A 12318-nucleotide genomic window follows, 5' to 3' on the forward strand; every position below is an offset into this window, starting at 1 on the left:
CCAGGGAAGCACTGTGCCTTAGTGGCTCTTAGCAGAGCAGAGACCTCGTCTGCTGTGTGCACATCTCTGCACTCCCTTGGAGGGAGGGGGCTGTTCAGCTTAGTGTCTGATTTGGTAGAATGTGATGTGTCTTGGTGATCACCAGCTGTCCCTGGTTACTTTGGACACCCTTGGAGGACTGTACTACACATAAAATGAGGAACAGTGAGGAAGTAGGAGCTAAAAAAGAGCACACCTTGGTTTCCTTTTTTCAGGGTTAAAGACCATTAGTGTGTGAGGAGGCAGGTTACAGGAGTACAGGTCACTGTATATCTTCCTACAATAAATAATAAGACATCTTGTCAATAAAGCATTCCTTTGGAGGAAAATTCATGTCTGTTTGTTTGATGTGTCTTCAGGACAATGACAAAGGAGTGGGGAGTAAATGCACACCAGTCCTTGCTACCATAAACCATACCTTTGGGGGAGGCAGGTAGGAGAAAATCACACAGTTCTTTGATGCTGTGCATATAAATGGAGGAACTGCAGAAGCTGAGTCTCTTGAGAAGGATCCTACTAAAACTGCAGTTTAGGGGCTTGCAGTCTAGTGTCAAGATTGCTCCCACTGAGGGGATCTTCCTGTCCCTGTGAGCATCTAGCTCAGTTATAGTTGAGCTGGTAGAGTGTAGAGCCAAGGTCTTTTAGAAGGCCTTGTGCTGGCTTTTGCTGTGAAGCTGGGTCATACCAAGGAGCTAAACCTGGTAGAGGTGGGCATTGAAAAGGCCAGTTGCTTAAGGGTCACTGAGAGAGGACTGTCACTTCCTGCTTACAACAGCCCTTAAAAAATATCTCAGGGCTGGAGAGATGGCTCAGCGGTTAAGAACACTGGCTGTTCTTACAGAAGACCCAGGTTCGAATCCCAGCACCCCACATGGCAGCTAACAACTGTAACTCCAGTTCCAGGGGATCCAACAGCCTCTTCTCTCCTCTGCGGGCTTTGCACAACATGGGTGTACTTACTTACATGCAGGCAAAACACGCATACACATAAAAATAATAAAATATTTAAAAAAAAACCTCATTCTACAGATGAGGGGCAATGTGAAGTAGTGAGTAATTGAAGCCCCTAAATGCTGAGTGAACAAGATAAGATGGACTTGTTGGCCAGGTCAGAAGGACTGAGTAGTATGGGTGGGATAGGGAGTGGCCCTCATGGGTCAAGTCCAGACAGCAAGGGTGGCAACTTGTAGGTTAGAACTTCAGGTCTCACTGGCTGTCATGGGAAAGCTCACTTCTCAGAAGGGTGTTGGATGAGTGAATGTGCATGTAGCTTGTTGGGGTCCCCTGGGTAACTTATTTAGCATTTAAAGGAAAAGATGAGATACAAAGGAGTGTCTAGAAGCAGGCTCCTGTTCCCCTCCCAATGTCTGTGGTAATTCATTACTTGTGTTTCCTAGTGTTTGTTATAAAAGCACAGAAATGCAAGTTTATAGTCTCATTCTCTTCCCTTTCTGACTTGAAAGATGGTATGTAGTGTTACACACCCTGCTTTTCTTTCCTAATATCATGTTCTGCTCTGTTCACAGTAAAACCCTTGGGGGAGAGCTTCCATCTGAGCTGCCCTTGGTGCCACTAAGCTGTCCATTCACCCCTTCCTGGCACCTTGGGGGCCCCATTTTTGAAACCCCTTTAGTGGGAGCATCAGATCTGTACTATGGGTCAGAGGCAGTGGGAACTTTAAGTAGCCTTGGGTCACATAATACACCCCATCATGGCAGTGAGATGATGGCACCAAAGACGGAAAGCACCATTTCTTCATGAATGGTATTTACCCCAATTTGTTATACTCCTTCAATAAGCAGATACCTTAAGTGATCTGTGGGTAAAAGACTGCCTTGTCAGGCTTTGTAGTGTACATGATTGAGTCCATACAGACCCAGCCCTCAAAATTTTGCAGTTATACCTGGTGAAGATGAGGCTTTCCTCTAAGTAACTTCTAATGAGATGATGCATGATGAAGTTCTTTTAAGAGCATTGAGGACAGGAGCGTGTAGAGTGAGTGAAACCAGGGCACATTTGGAGAGACCTGTACTGGGGAAGAGCAATCACACCTGAATCCTCAAAATGAGGATTGTGGTATCTGCCTTATTCAGATAAAAGATAAACTATTTAGCACAGGGCCTGATATATCAGAGGTAATCATGAGAACCCCTTAAACTCTTAAAATACTGCCAACATTTGTCAGACATCTTCCTGTCTTACACTTTTTTAAAAAACACTTTATGTGTTTTGCCTGCATGTAAGTGCATCCTGTGTGTGCAGTGTCCAGAGAAGTCAGGAGAGGGTGTCAGAGCCTGTGGAATTTGAGTTACTGACAGTTGTCAGCTGCTGTGTGGGTGCTGGGAACCAAACCCAGGTCCTCTGCAAGAGCAGCCAATGGTCTTAACCAATAAATCATTTCTCCAGCCTCACTTGTCCTATACTTTTAAGTTGGCTCACTTGTGAACATTTGTAATGTTGTCTTTTTGAGACGGGGTCTCCCTCTATCCCCAAGTGGCCTGGAACTCACTATGTAGACCAGGCTAGCCTTGCCTGCCTTTGCCTCCCAAGTGCTGGAATTAAAGGCGTGAGCCATCACACCCGGCTCTGCTCTGTTTTTTAAAAAAGATGATTTCTGAAAATCATCAACAGGCATTTGAAAGTGAGGCTTCTGAAGCAGCACTGGCAGCAAAGTTCGCTCTTACAGGTCTGGAACCAAATGTGATACTTACCTAAGAAACACTGTAGCACTTGAAATGGTGCCATTGTTACAAGGAGCGATAGGCAAAGGTGACCAGATTTCTCCCTCCTCAGCCAGGGGATAGGGTGGACAAAGATTTTACCGGATAGAGCGGGACCTTATCTGCCTCTGCATACCATTGCAGGTGTTTCCTATAGGGTGGCTGGGTAATGGCGGCTGGTTTTTCAGTGACTGGGGAGGCAGGCAGGAAAAAAGTCCCTTTTCAGAGGATACCAAAGATGAACCAAAATGTCAGTCCCTCGGCAGTGCCTTGGGATGGAGAGGTCTCCCCGACATCTCTGTCTCCATTTCCTTGGTTAAAATTAGTACTTTTTTTTTTTTTTAAGGTTAAATGAGATACTGAGCAAACCCAGCTGCAGGACAAGGCCGCACTCACTCCACGCTATCGGCTCTGGTGGAGTCACCCGAGGTTCCGAAGGGCTGGACCATCCCTCACTCCTGGGCCCCGCCCCTGTTTGATAGTGGGGAGCCTCGGGCTTCGCAGCTTCTGGCACCGCCCACCACACCAACACCCTTCCCATTGGCTGTCAGTCGGAGCACCAACTCGGCCTGAGCAGCGTTCTGCGGGAGCCTCCGCTCTCGGGCGTCACGCTTGACCCCGCCTCCATGTGGGCGGTGCCTCGGAGTGGCGTTCCGCGCCTGCGCGGACAGCTCTGACCCGCTGGACCTCACGTCCTTTCGGGGGCGCGCGCGCCAGTGCGGGTGTGTGCGTGAACGTGCGCGTCCTCGCTGCCGCCGGTGCTGCTCCCGCCGCCCTCTGCTGCTGCCGTCGCCGCCCCGGGTCCTCAGGCTGCGGAGCAGGTGGGACGGCTGCTTAGCAGCGCCGCGGAACGGGGAGCGGAGCCGCGGAACCGGCAGGCGGGCGGGCGGACAGGTGAGGTCCCTGCAGGACGGCCGGAACTCCTTCGCGTCTAGCGGGGCTGAAGGCTGCCGGAGCCGGCCAAAGCCGAGGAGCGGGCCAGAGGCGCGCGGACCCGGGGTGAGGCTGAGGGCGGCCCGCGGCCGGAAATGGCGGCGACCCTCGGCGGGGGCGGCCGGGCCCTGCGCTGCGAGGCCCCACTCGACCTTGCGTGGCGGGGCGGCGCCGCCGAGGTTTTCCGGGCTGGCCGTGTCCAGACCAGGTCCGTACGACGGCCGCCCCCGCGGCACCCGGCAGCAGAAGCTCGGGTGCAGGGCGGAGGGGGATGGAGTCCCGGAGCCGTACTCACGGCCCCGGGCCCTGAGATTGGCTTTTCGTTGTAAATTCCCAACGGCATTTGGCCTGCAAAAAGCTAAAACCTGTTTTATCTGCCTTATCACGACATTTTAAGCTGTGCTTTGTGTCGTGCTCTTAGCGTATTAGGGACTTACCCGTTCAGGCTCCAACTTGTGTTATGTTGGTTGGATTAAAGGCTTGTTTTCCATGTACCTGGGAGAGTTCTCAGAATTTATTCAGTGCGTCTTCAGGAAAAGAAGGCAAAAGTTATTTTGTTTTCAGTGTGATTCGCCGTCTGTTGGACATGCAGGTGGTCATACCTAATAGGCGCTGTCTGAATTGTTAGTCATTTGTCTGCTTAAAACACGACTTAATGACAAAAAGAGTTATATTGCTCCATCTATTGCCATGGCTGCCTGAAGGCAAAACCAATCAGTTGTAAGGTAATTTTATTCATTTATTTGCTTCCTTTAAGGTAAGAATGATCTGTTAAATGGGAGATGACAATAGAAGCCAGGGCTTCTGGGCTGTTTCTGACCTAGTGTATTCCCATCCTGTTACCTGTGTCAGAGTTATAGGGTTCAGTCTGGCCCTGACTGTGTGGACACCAGGTGTGGAACCAGTGTGGGCTTTCAATGCAGATCCTATGTGGAAAGGAGTCCCTGTTAGTTCTTTTCAGGGTCCCTGAACTCCCTGCCTCATCCACTTCCTGTTCTGTGACCCTTTCCTTGACCCTGATGCTTGTAGTTTCAGCTCTCTACCCCAGTTTGTCTCCCTCCCTGCTTAATTTTCTCAGCATTTGGATCTTGTATTTAACATATTTAACATTTTTCTGTTTAAAGAGAAGTCGCTGGCACATAGCATCTGCCCAGTAAATATTTATTGAATGAATAGAAATGAACTTAAGCAGCAACTGTGCTGTAGTCTTGTTACCAGGAAGTCAGCTAGTGGGCCTTGAGAACTTAGAAGGCACAGGGTTCCTGGGAGGTGTATGGTGAACCATGTGTCCTCAAGGATAGAGCTACCAACTTCCTCCTGCCCATTGAAGAAAGGGTAGTAGGTTGAGAGGGTATCAGAAGGGTGCTTGGGACTTCCCTGTAAATCTCTTTGCAACTTTTTCTGTGATTATTTCCAAAGTTACTCTTAAGACTTTTACCTCCTGCCCACCTAAACTTAGAGAAATATCCGGATTTTTCTTGTATTCTTGAGACTGAGTCTGTTAGTGTAGTTCAGAATGGACACTGGACAGTTCTGACCTACTTCAGGAACCCTTTGCTTAGCCAGTGTGGATGCTCTGGGCACAGTTGCCTTGCCCAATTTCTAACTCAATAATCAGACCTGGAACTTGAATTGAACTCAAACCTTCTAGCCAGATTCTTCTGTTCATTAACCACACCTACAGCTTTCAGAATCCCATAACAACCTGACAGTATTGTATCTTTAGAGTCCAGATGTCTGGAGTATAGTAGATGCTCAGCAGGTGCTTATTGAATGAATAAAAATGCAGGGAATCTGGGGGCTTCATGATAAGGTGAAGCTTTGTCTAAGGTAGAGGCTTGCTTGCTTCTTTGCTTCTGAAAGCAGAAAGTGAGGTGAGCATGAGGTATGGGACTTGGAGTCTAATGCTGTGGGCAAGCTGTATCAGCAAATGAAATCAGTTTTTCTCCAGTAGGAAACAAACTCCTGAAATTTCAGGGAATAGTGTAGAAGTTGTTTGTGTGGAAATGAAGTATGGGCACTAATCCTAAACACAGAACTCCTAGTGTTTCTGTGGTGGGAGTTTCTAGGTATGGTATGTTAGGTAGGTGTAGTATTCAGGGCTGATGGTGCAGATCAGTGGTAAGTGGTTGCCTAGGATGTGCCAGGCCATGGGTTTGGTCTGTACACCTCAAAGAAAAAGTAAAAGTAGCACTCCTAAAATGAGGCTCTTTATTTTGTGCTATAGAGTGATGTGTTATGTCAAGCGAACTTCCTGCCCTGTCATAGCCCTTCCCTCTTCTGTACATCAGCAGAATCTGCTAGACCCTCCTTCCTGAAACAGGACAAAACTAGAGCTCACACCATCAGGATTCCAGTCTTGAGCCTCTCCACTCTTTAAAATGAGAGAAATGGTTTCCATCTCACCTGCCTGTTGAGAAGCACAGGAGGGATAAATGGAAGGGTGTTTCACTGATAGCTTCCTAAATAGAAATGGTAAGAGATGATAAAAATGGTGATAGCCTTATTTTGTGAAAATAACTACCCCTAAGACATCCTTAATCTCAGATCCTGGGCTGCTGTGCTGGGCTGCCTCAGATGGTGGCATCCCTGATGAGGATTAGTAGCTAGTCTGTTAACAGTCACTGGCAACTGAACCATAAGGTTTAAGGATTAGATTACCCAACAACCCTTTAGTGTGGATTTTGTTCTTCCTGACACTTTGCATTAACTTTGAGTGCATTTATTAATGAAAAAGTTTGTTCTGCTTTATTCACAACACATATATTTAATAGGTATGGGGGGCATGTTTGTTTTTTAATTTGTGTGTGATGCATAGGTGTGTGGGTGTGGTGAGAGTGTGGGTGTGCTTACAGAGGCCAGAGCAGGACATCGGTGTCTTCCTCTTCTATTGCTCTTAGTTACTGCCTTGAGACTGGGCCTCTCAGTGAACCAGAAGCTCTCTCAGGCTGTCAATAGATCCCTAGTGAACTTTCAGGATCTACCCCACCCCCACCCCAGTGCTGGGCCTACATGTGCTGGAAACCATGCCAAGCTTTTTTGGTTTTGTTTTGTTTTTGTCTTTTTGAGACAGGGTCTCCTTGTAGCCCCAGCTGACCTGGAACTCGCTATGTAGACCAGGCTGGCCTCGAACCCACAAAGATCTGCCTGCCTCTGCCTCCCAAGTGCTGGGATTAAAGGTGTGCGCCACTACGCCCGGCCCCATGTCAGGCTTTTTAAGTGGGTGCTGTGGATTCAGACTCAGTTCCTCATGTTTACAGAGCAAGTCCTGTTACCCACTGAGCCATCTCTAGCTCCCAATATAGGCTTTTACAAATAAAAATTATGTTTTAGGTTTTGCAAACCATTCATTTTTTTTTTTTTTTCCCATACCAAAATTACTGGCATGAAGCGTACGTCATGTTGTTCTTCAAAGAAAGAAATACTGAGACAGACCAGGTTTGGGTCAAGCCACAGATTCTTTTTTGTCTTTTTGAGACAGGGTCTCACTGTAGTCCCAGCTGACCTGAACTCACTATGTAGACCAGGCTGGCCTTCAACACACAAAGGTCCACCTGCCTCTGCCTCCCAAGTGCTGGGACCAAAGGAGTGTGCCACCACGCCCAGTCAGCCACAAATTCTTTTATGATCAGTTTTTTCTCCATTTTTTATTAGTGATTTTACTAAGTGAAACTTAGTTTGTGGCAGAGAACTTTGTTATTCGTTCTGGACATAGTAAACCCAACTAATACTTAACATTTTGTGATACATAATGAATGCTCCTTCAGTCTGTGTGAGTGAACCTTACTGTCATGGATTGTTAGTAATTTTATGGTCAGTTTAATTGCTAAACATGAACCTTGCATCATCAACAAAAATGATGTTTTACAAGGTGAAATGTGTAGAGTCCTTTTATGTGTTGTAAGGAATGCTTGCCTATTGGCTACAGCTATAGGTTACAATCCTGGTGAGTCCAAAGATTGGAATGCAGATATTCAGGGGAGGTGGGTATCAGCTGTGTCCCAGTGTCAGTCTGTCTCTGGGAAAGAAGTGTGGCCACCTTTGAGAGATCTGCTTCAGATGGCTGCTCTCTTCACCTGATAGAGTAGAATATGTTCCAGTGAAAGGAAAATCAGATATATCATGGTATAGCTGAGTTACCTTGAGGGGTAGGGGCTGAATTGAAGGGCTTAGAGGTCCAAGACTGCAGGATCCTTCTCTGACGGTCCTTTTTTGTAGGGCAGGGGGCTAGACAGATAGCTCAGCAGTTAAGAGCAGTTGCTGCTTCTGCAGAGGATTTGGGTTCAGTTCCTATCCCCCACATGACTACTAACAACCTTTCTTAACTCCAGTTCCAGGGGATCTGACACCCTTTTCTGGCCTCCATGGGCATTGCATGCATGGGTGCCCTTGAATATATGGAGACAAAACACGCACATAAAATATAAATAAATAGGGGCTGGAGAGATGGTTCAGCAGTTAACACTGGTTGTTCTTGCAGAAGATCCAGGTTCGAATCCCAGCACCCACATGGTAGCTAACAACTGCCTTTAACTCCAGTCCCAGGGGATCTGACAGCCTCTTCTGACATCCTTAGGCATTGCACAACACGGGTGCACTTACCTACATGCAGGCAATACATGAATACACATTTTAAAAAATATAAATAAATAAATAAACTTTTTTTTTTTTTAGACAGGCAAATGGAGGGGAGAGGGGCAGGAGGAACAAGTTCTGAGTGTGCCACTGCCTGCCTTGTATTTCCTAGGGGAGCCTACTGAGTTTCTCTGTATTTAATACTGTATTTTATTGTAAAACCTTTCTGTAAGAGAAATTCTGTGTCTGAGTGTAAATATTACAATATTTACATATATTACCAAATTTTATTTCCTTCTAGCATTTCTGGGTCTTCCCCTTATTCTGATGGGATTTTTGACACTATACTGTGGTGCTCACTTAACAACTGCTATAGGTTTTGGTATTAAAATCAGGGTTGGTTAATTTTTTCTTTTTTTTAAATTTTATTTAATTTTTTTATGTGTATGTGTGTATTGCCTGCATGTAGCTAAGTGCACCTGTGTCCTGCAATGCCCTCCGAGGTCAGAAGAGACTGTTGGATCCCCCTGGGACTAGAGTTTCGGACGTTGTTAGCTGCCACGTGGGTGCTGGGATTCAAACCTGGGTCTTCTGCAATAACCAGTGTTCTTAACTGCTGAGCCATGTCTCCAGCCCCTGGTTTATTTTTCAGTTACAATACATTTTCTAGATTTCTCTTTAGAGATTCCTTTAAAATAAGAAGTTTCTAGTTGTAAATAGACATTAAAATACAGAAGAGTGCTGAGTATGGTGGCATGCGAATCCCAGCGCTTGGGAGGCAGAGGCAGGCAGATCTCTGTGAATTCCAGGCCAGCTCGGCCTACATAGTGAGTTCCAGGTCAACTGGGGCTACAGGGAAACCCTGTCTCAAAAAGATTGAAAAAAAAAAAAAGAAAATCGCAATCAACACTTGCCTGTTAGGTTAACTGAAAAGCTGTATTCCAGATAAGGGCTTTTACTGGGCTGTGTTCATTTTACACATTTTTATTTTGTTTCTTGGTGGTAGTGGTTTTTTGTTTCTGTTGTTGTTGCTTTTTTTTTTTTTGGAGACAGGGTCTCTCTGTAGCTGGCCCTGGTCTCACAGAAATTCGTCAGCCTCTGCCTCGTAGTGCTGGGATTAAAGGTGTATGCCACCACACCCAGCTGATTCTTACACATTTAAGAAAGATGGTGAGGAAGCTGGGCATGGTAGCATACACACACCTGTAGCCCCAGCATTTAGGAGGCAGAGGCAGGTAGATCTCTTAAGTTCCAGGCCAGCTGGGGCTATAGAGAGACCCTGTTTCAAAAAGACCAAAAAAAAAAAAAAAAAGGAAAGATGGTCAGACTTGATGGCACATGCCTTTAATCCCAGCACTCTGGAGACAGAGGCAGGCCCTGGATCTCTGTAATATCCAGGCCATCCTGGACTACATAGGGAGTTCCAGGCCAGCCAAACCTGCTGGGGCTACAGGGAGACCCTGTCTCAAAAAGCCAAAAACAACAAAAAAAATTTTTTTAAATTTATTTGTATTGTATGTGTATAAGTGTTATGCCTGCTTATATGTAAGTATACCACATAATCACCTGGAAGTGGAGTTACAAAAGGTTGTTGACCACCATGTGGGTGCTAGGGACAGAACCCAGGTCCCAGACCATCTCTCTAGCCCTTTAATTTTTTTTTTTTTTTAGCTTTTGTGTATGAGTGTTTTGCCTGCATATAAGTGTGTCCTATGTGCAGTGCTGCAGAGGCCAGAAGAGGGTGTCAGATCCCCTGGAATTGGAGTTACAGTTGTTAGCCACCATGTGGGTGCTGGGAACTGAATCTGGGTCCTTGGTAAGAGCAGCCAGTGTTCTTAACTACTAAGTCATTTTTCTAGCCATTATCTTACACTTTTAATCTCAAGGCTCGACAGAAAAAATCATTACACAATCTAATAATCCATTTTAATCTTTACTCTCCTAGGCTGGCCTTGAACTCACTATTCTTTTGCCCCATTTTATGGGGTTCTAGGATTACAGGCATGTGCTACTGTACTCAGCTCTAGAGGGACCTTGAAATGAAAGTTAAAAGTTTTCCATCAGAGAATGATTATCTCATGAAGTGTTTCTTAACTTGCCAACTCTTTCGAACAGTGTTTTCTTAATTCATTGACTGGTGCCCTGAAGTAGCAGTCTGGTGATGCTGTGGTTTGGATACTCTGGCAAACTCATATGCATTCTTCATAATCCTTAAGAAAGCCTCTTGAATTTTACAGATAAGGAAACTGTGTTACATTATATTCTCCAGTGTAAAGGTATAGTATTGCAGAATAAACAGAAGTAGTGCATAGAACTTACAAATTATCTCTTAAAAAATCTGCATGGAGCTGGGTGTGGTGGTGCACACCTTTGATCCCAGCACTCGGGAGGCTGAGGCAGATGGATCTCTGTGAGTTCAAGACCAGCCTGTCTACATAGTGAGTTCCAGGACAGCTGGGGCTACAGGGAGACCCTGTCTCAAAAAGACCAAAAAAAAAAAAAAAAAAAAAAAATCCGTTTCCGTTGGTGCAGTGTTTTCTTGCATCATCCAACCTAGTTGAGTAATCCTAATTGTTACTGATAGGCTCACAGCATCCTCATTTGTTTGTTTTGTTTTTGGGGTTTTTTTTTGTTTTTTGGGGTTTTTTTTTTGTTGTTGTTGTTGTTTTTTGTTTTTTTGAGGCAGGGTCTCCTCCACAGCCCCAGTTGGCCTGAACTCACTAGAAGGACTGACCTTGAACTCACAGAAAACCGCCTGCCTCTGCCTCCCCAGTGCTGGGGTTAAAGGTGTGTGCCACCACACCCTGTTATATTTGTATTTTCAATTAAAAAAAAAGTGGGTGTGGGTGGGTGTGGGGTGTGGGTGTGGGTGTGATGCACACATGTGGGGATCAGAGGACAGGCAACCTTTCACTTTGTGACAGAGTCTAGATGTCTATCTTGTTCAGTGGTACATACCCCGGAGTAGCTGATCCTTATGCTGCTTTGGATTTTTCCGTCTCTGCTTCCCATCTTCCCATAAGAATGCTGGGATTACTGGTGCATACACTAGTGTTCCATTATTTATTTGTTTGTTTATTTATTTTGGTCTTTTTGAGACAGGGTCTCCCTTTAGCCCCAAGTGCTTTGCCACAGTAAGCTATCTCCCCAGTCCTTTATTTTTTTATTTTTTTATTCTTTTTGTATTTTATTCTTTTAGTATTACTTATATTTTATGTGTATGAATCTATTGTCTGCATGGATATAAGTGCACCATGTCAAGCAGTGCCCTTGGAGGTCAGAGGAGGGTGTGGAATTCCCTTGAAACTGGAGTTACAGACTGTTGTTAGCTGCCATGTGGGTGTTGGGAACCCTGATCCTCTGCAAGAACAGCTAGAGCTCTTAACCGTGAGCCATCTACCTAGGCCTTCTTTTGTTGTTTGTTTTTTTTTTGAGACAGGATCTTGCTGTGTAGCCCTAGCTGGCTTGGAACTCAAAGAGATCTGCCTGGCTCTGCCTCTCCAGTGCAGGGATTAAAGGCATGCGCCACCACACCTGGCTAGTTGTGTGTGTGTGTGTGTGTGTGTGTGTGTGTGTGTGTGTGTGTGTGTGTGTGTGTGAACACTTGAGCTCATAGGCCCAAGGTTGACATCAGGCATCTTCTTAGATCACTCTCCTCCTTAATGTTGAAACAGGGTCTCTCACCTCAACCCAGAGCTCATCAATTTGGATAATCTAGCTAGTTTGCTCTGAGGATCCTATTTCCACTTCCTACATGTTAGGATTACTGGTAGGCTGCCATGCCCACCAAGCATTTACATTGGTGTTGGGGATCCAAATCTTGGTCCTCATGCTTGCACTTTACTCACTGAGCCATCTCCGCAGTCTATTTTTTTCTTTTAAATTTTTTTTTTAATTTTTATTTTGTGTATGTGTGTATTGCCTGCATGTAGGTAAGTGCACCCATGTCGTGCAGTGCCTGCGGAGGTCAGAAGAGGCTGTCAGATCCCCTGGGACTGGAGTTACAGACAGTTGTTAGCTGCCATGTGGGTATTGGTAATTGAACTTTGTC

The 12318-nt window shown here is 45.7% G+C and overlaps 2 protein-coding genes across 4 annotated transcripts in view; both read left to right on the forward strand.

The window, feature by feature from the left end:
* The window catches only part of Tpd52l2 (TPD52 like 2), a gene marked incomplete in the record, with an annotated part of 25423 nt that extends 25055 nt beyond the window's left edge, over window positions 1-368 (forward strand). The window contains 1 exon segment of the mRNA XM_008843297.3: window positions 5-368.
* A 3065-nt stretch (window positions 369-3433) lies between these two features.
* Window positions 3434-12318, forward strand: part of Dnajc5 (DnaJ heat shock protein family (Hsp40) member C5) — a 36189-nt gene continuing 27304 nt past the window's right edge. The window contains exon 1 of one of the 3 annotated variants that reach the window (XR_607617.3): window positions 3434-3653. The gene's annotated coding sequence lies outside the window, so the exon portion shown is untranslated. Of the gene's footprint in view, window positions 3759-12318 lie in introns of all 3 variants that reach the window. The other 2 variants (XM_008843305.2, XM_008843304.3) reach the window with 2 other exon arrangements.

Source organism: Nannospalax galili, unplaced genomic scaffold (genome assembly GCF_000622305.1).
Source record: "Nannospalax galili isolate Female #2095 unplaced genomic scaffold, S.galili_v1.0 scaffold160, whole genome shotgun sequence".
Classification (NCBI taxonomy): Eukaryota; Metazoa; Chordata; class Mammalia; order Rodentia; family Spalacidae; genus Nannospalax; species Nannospalax galili.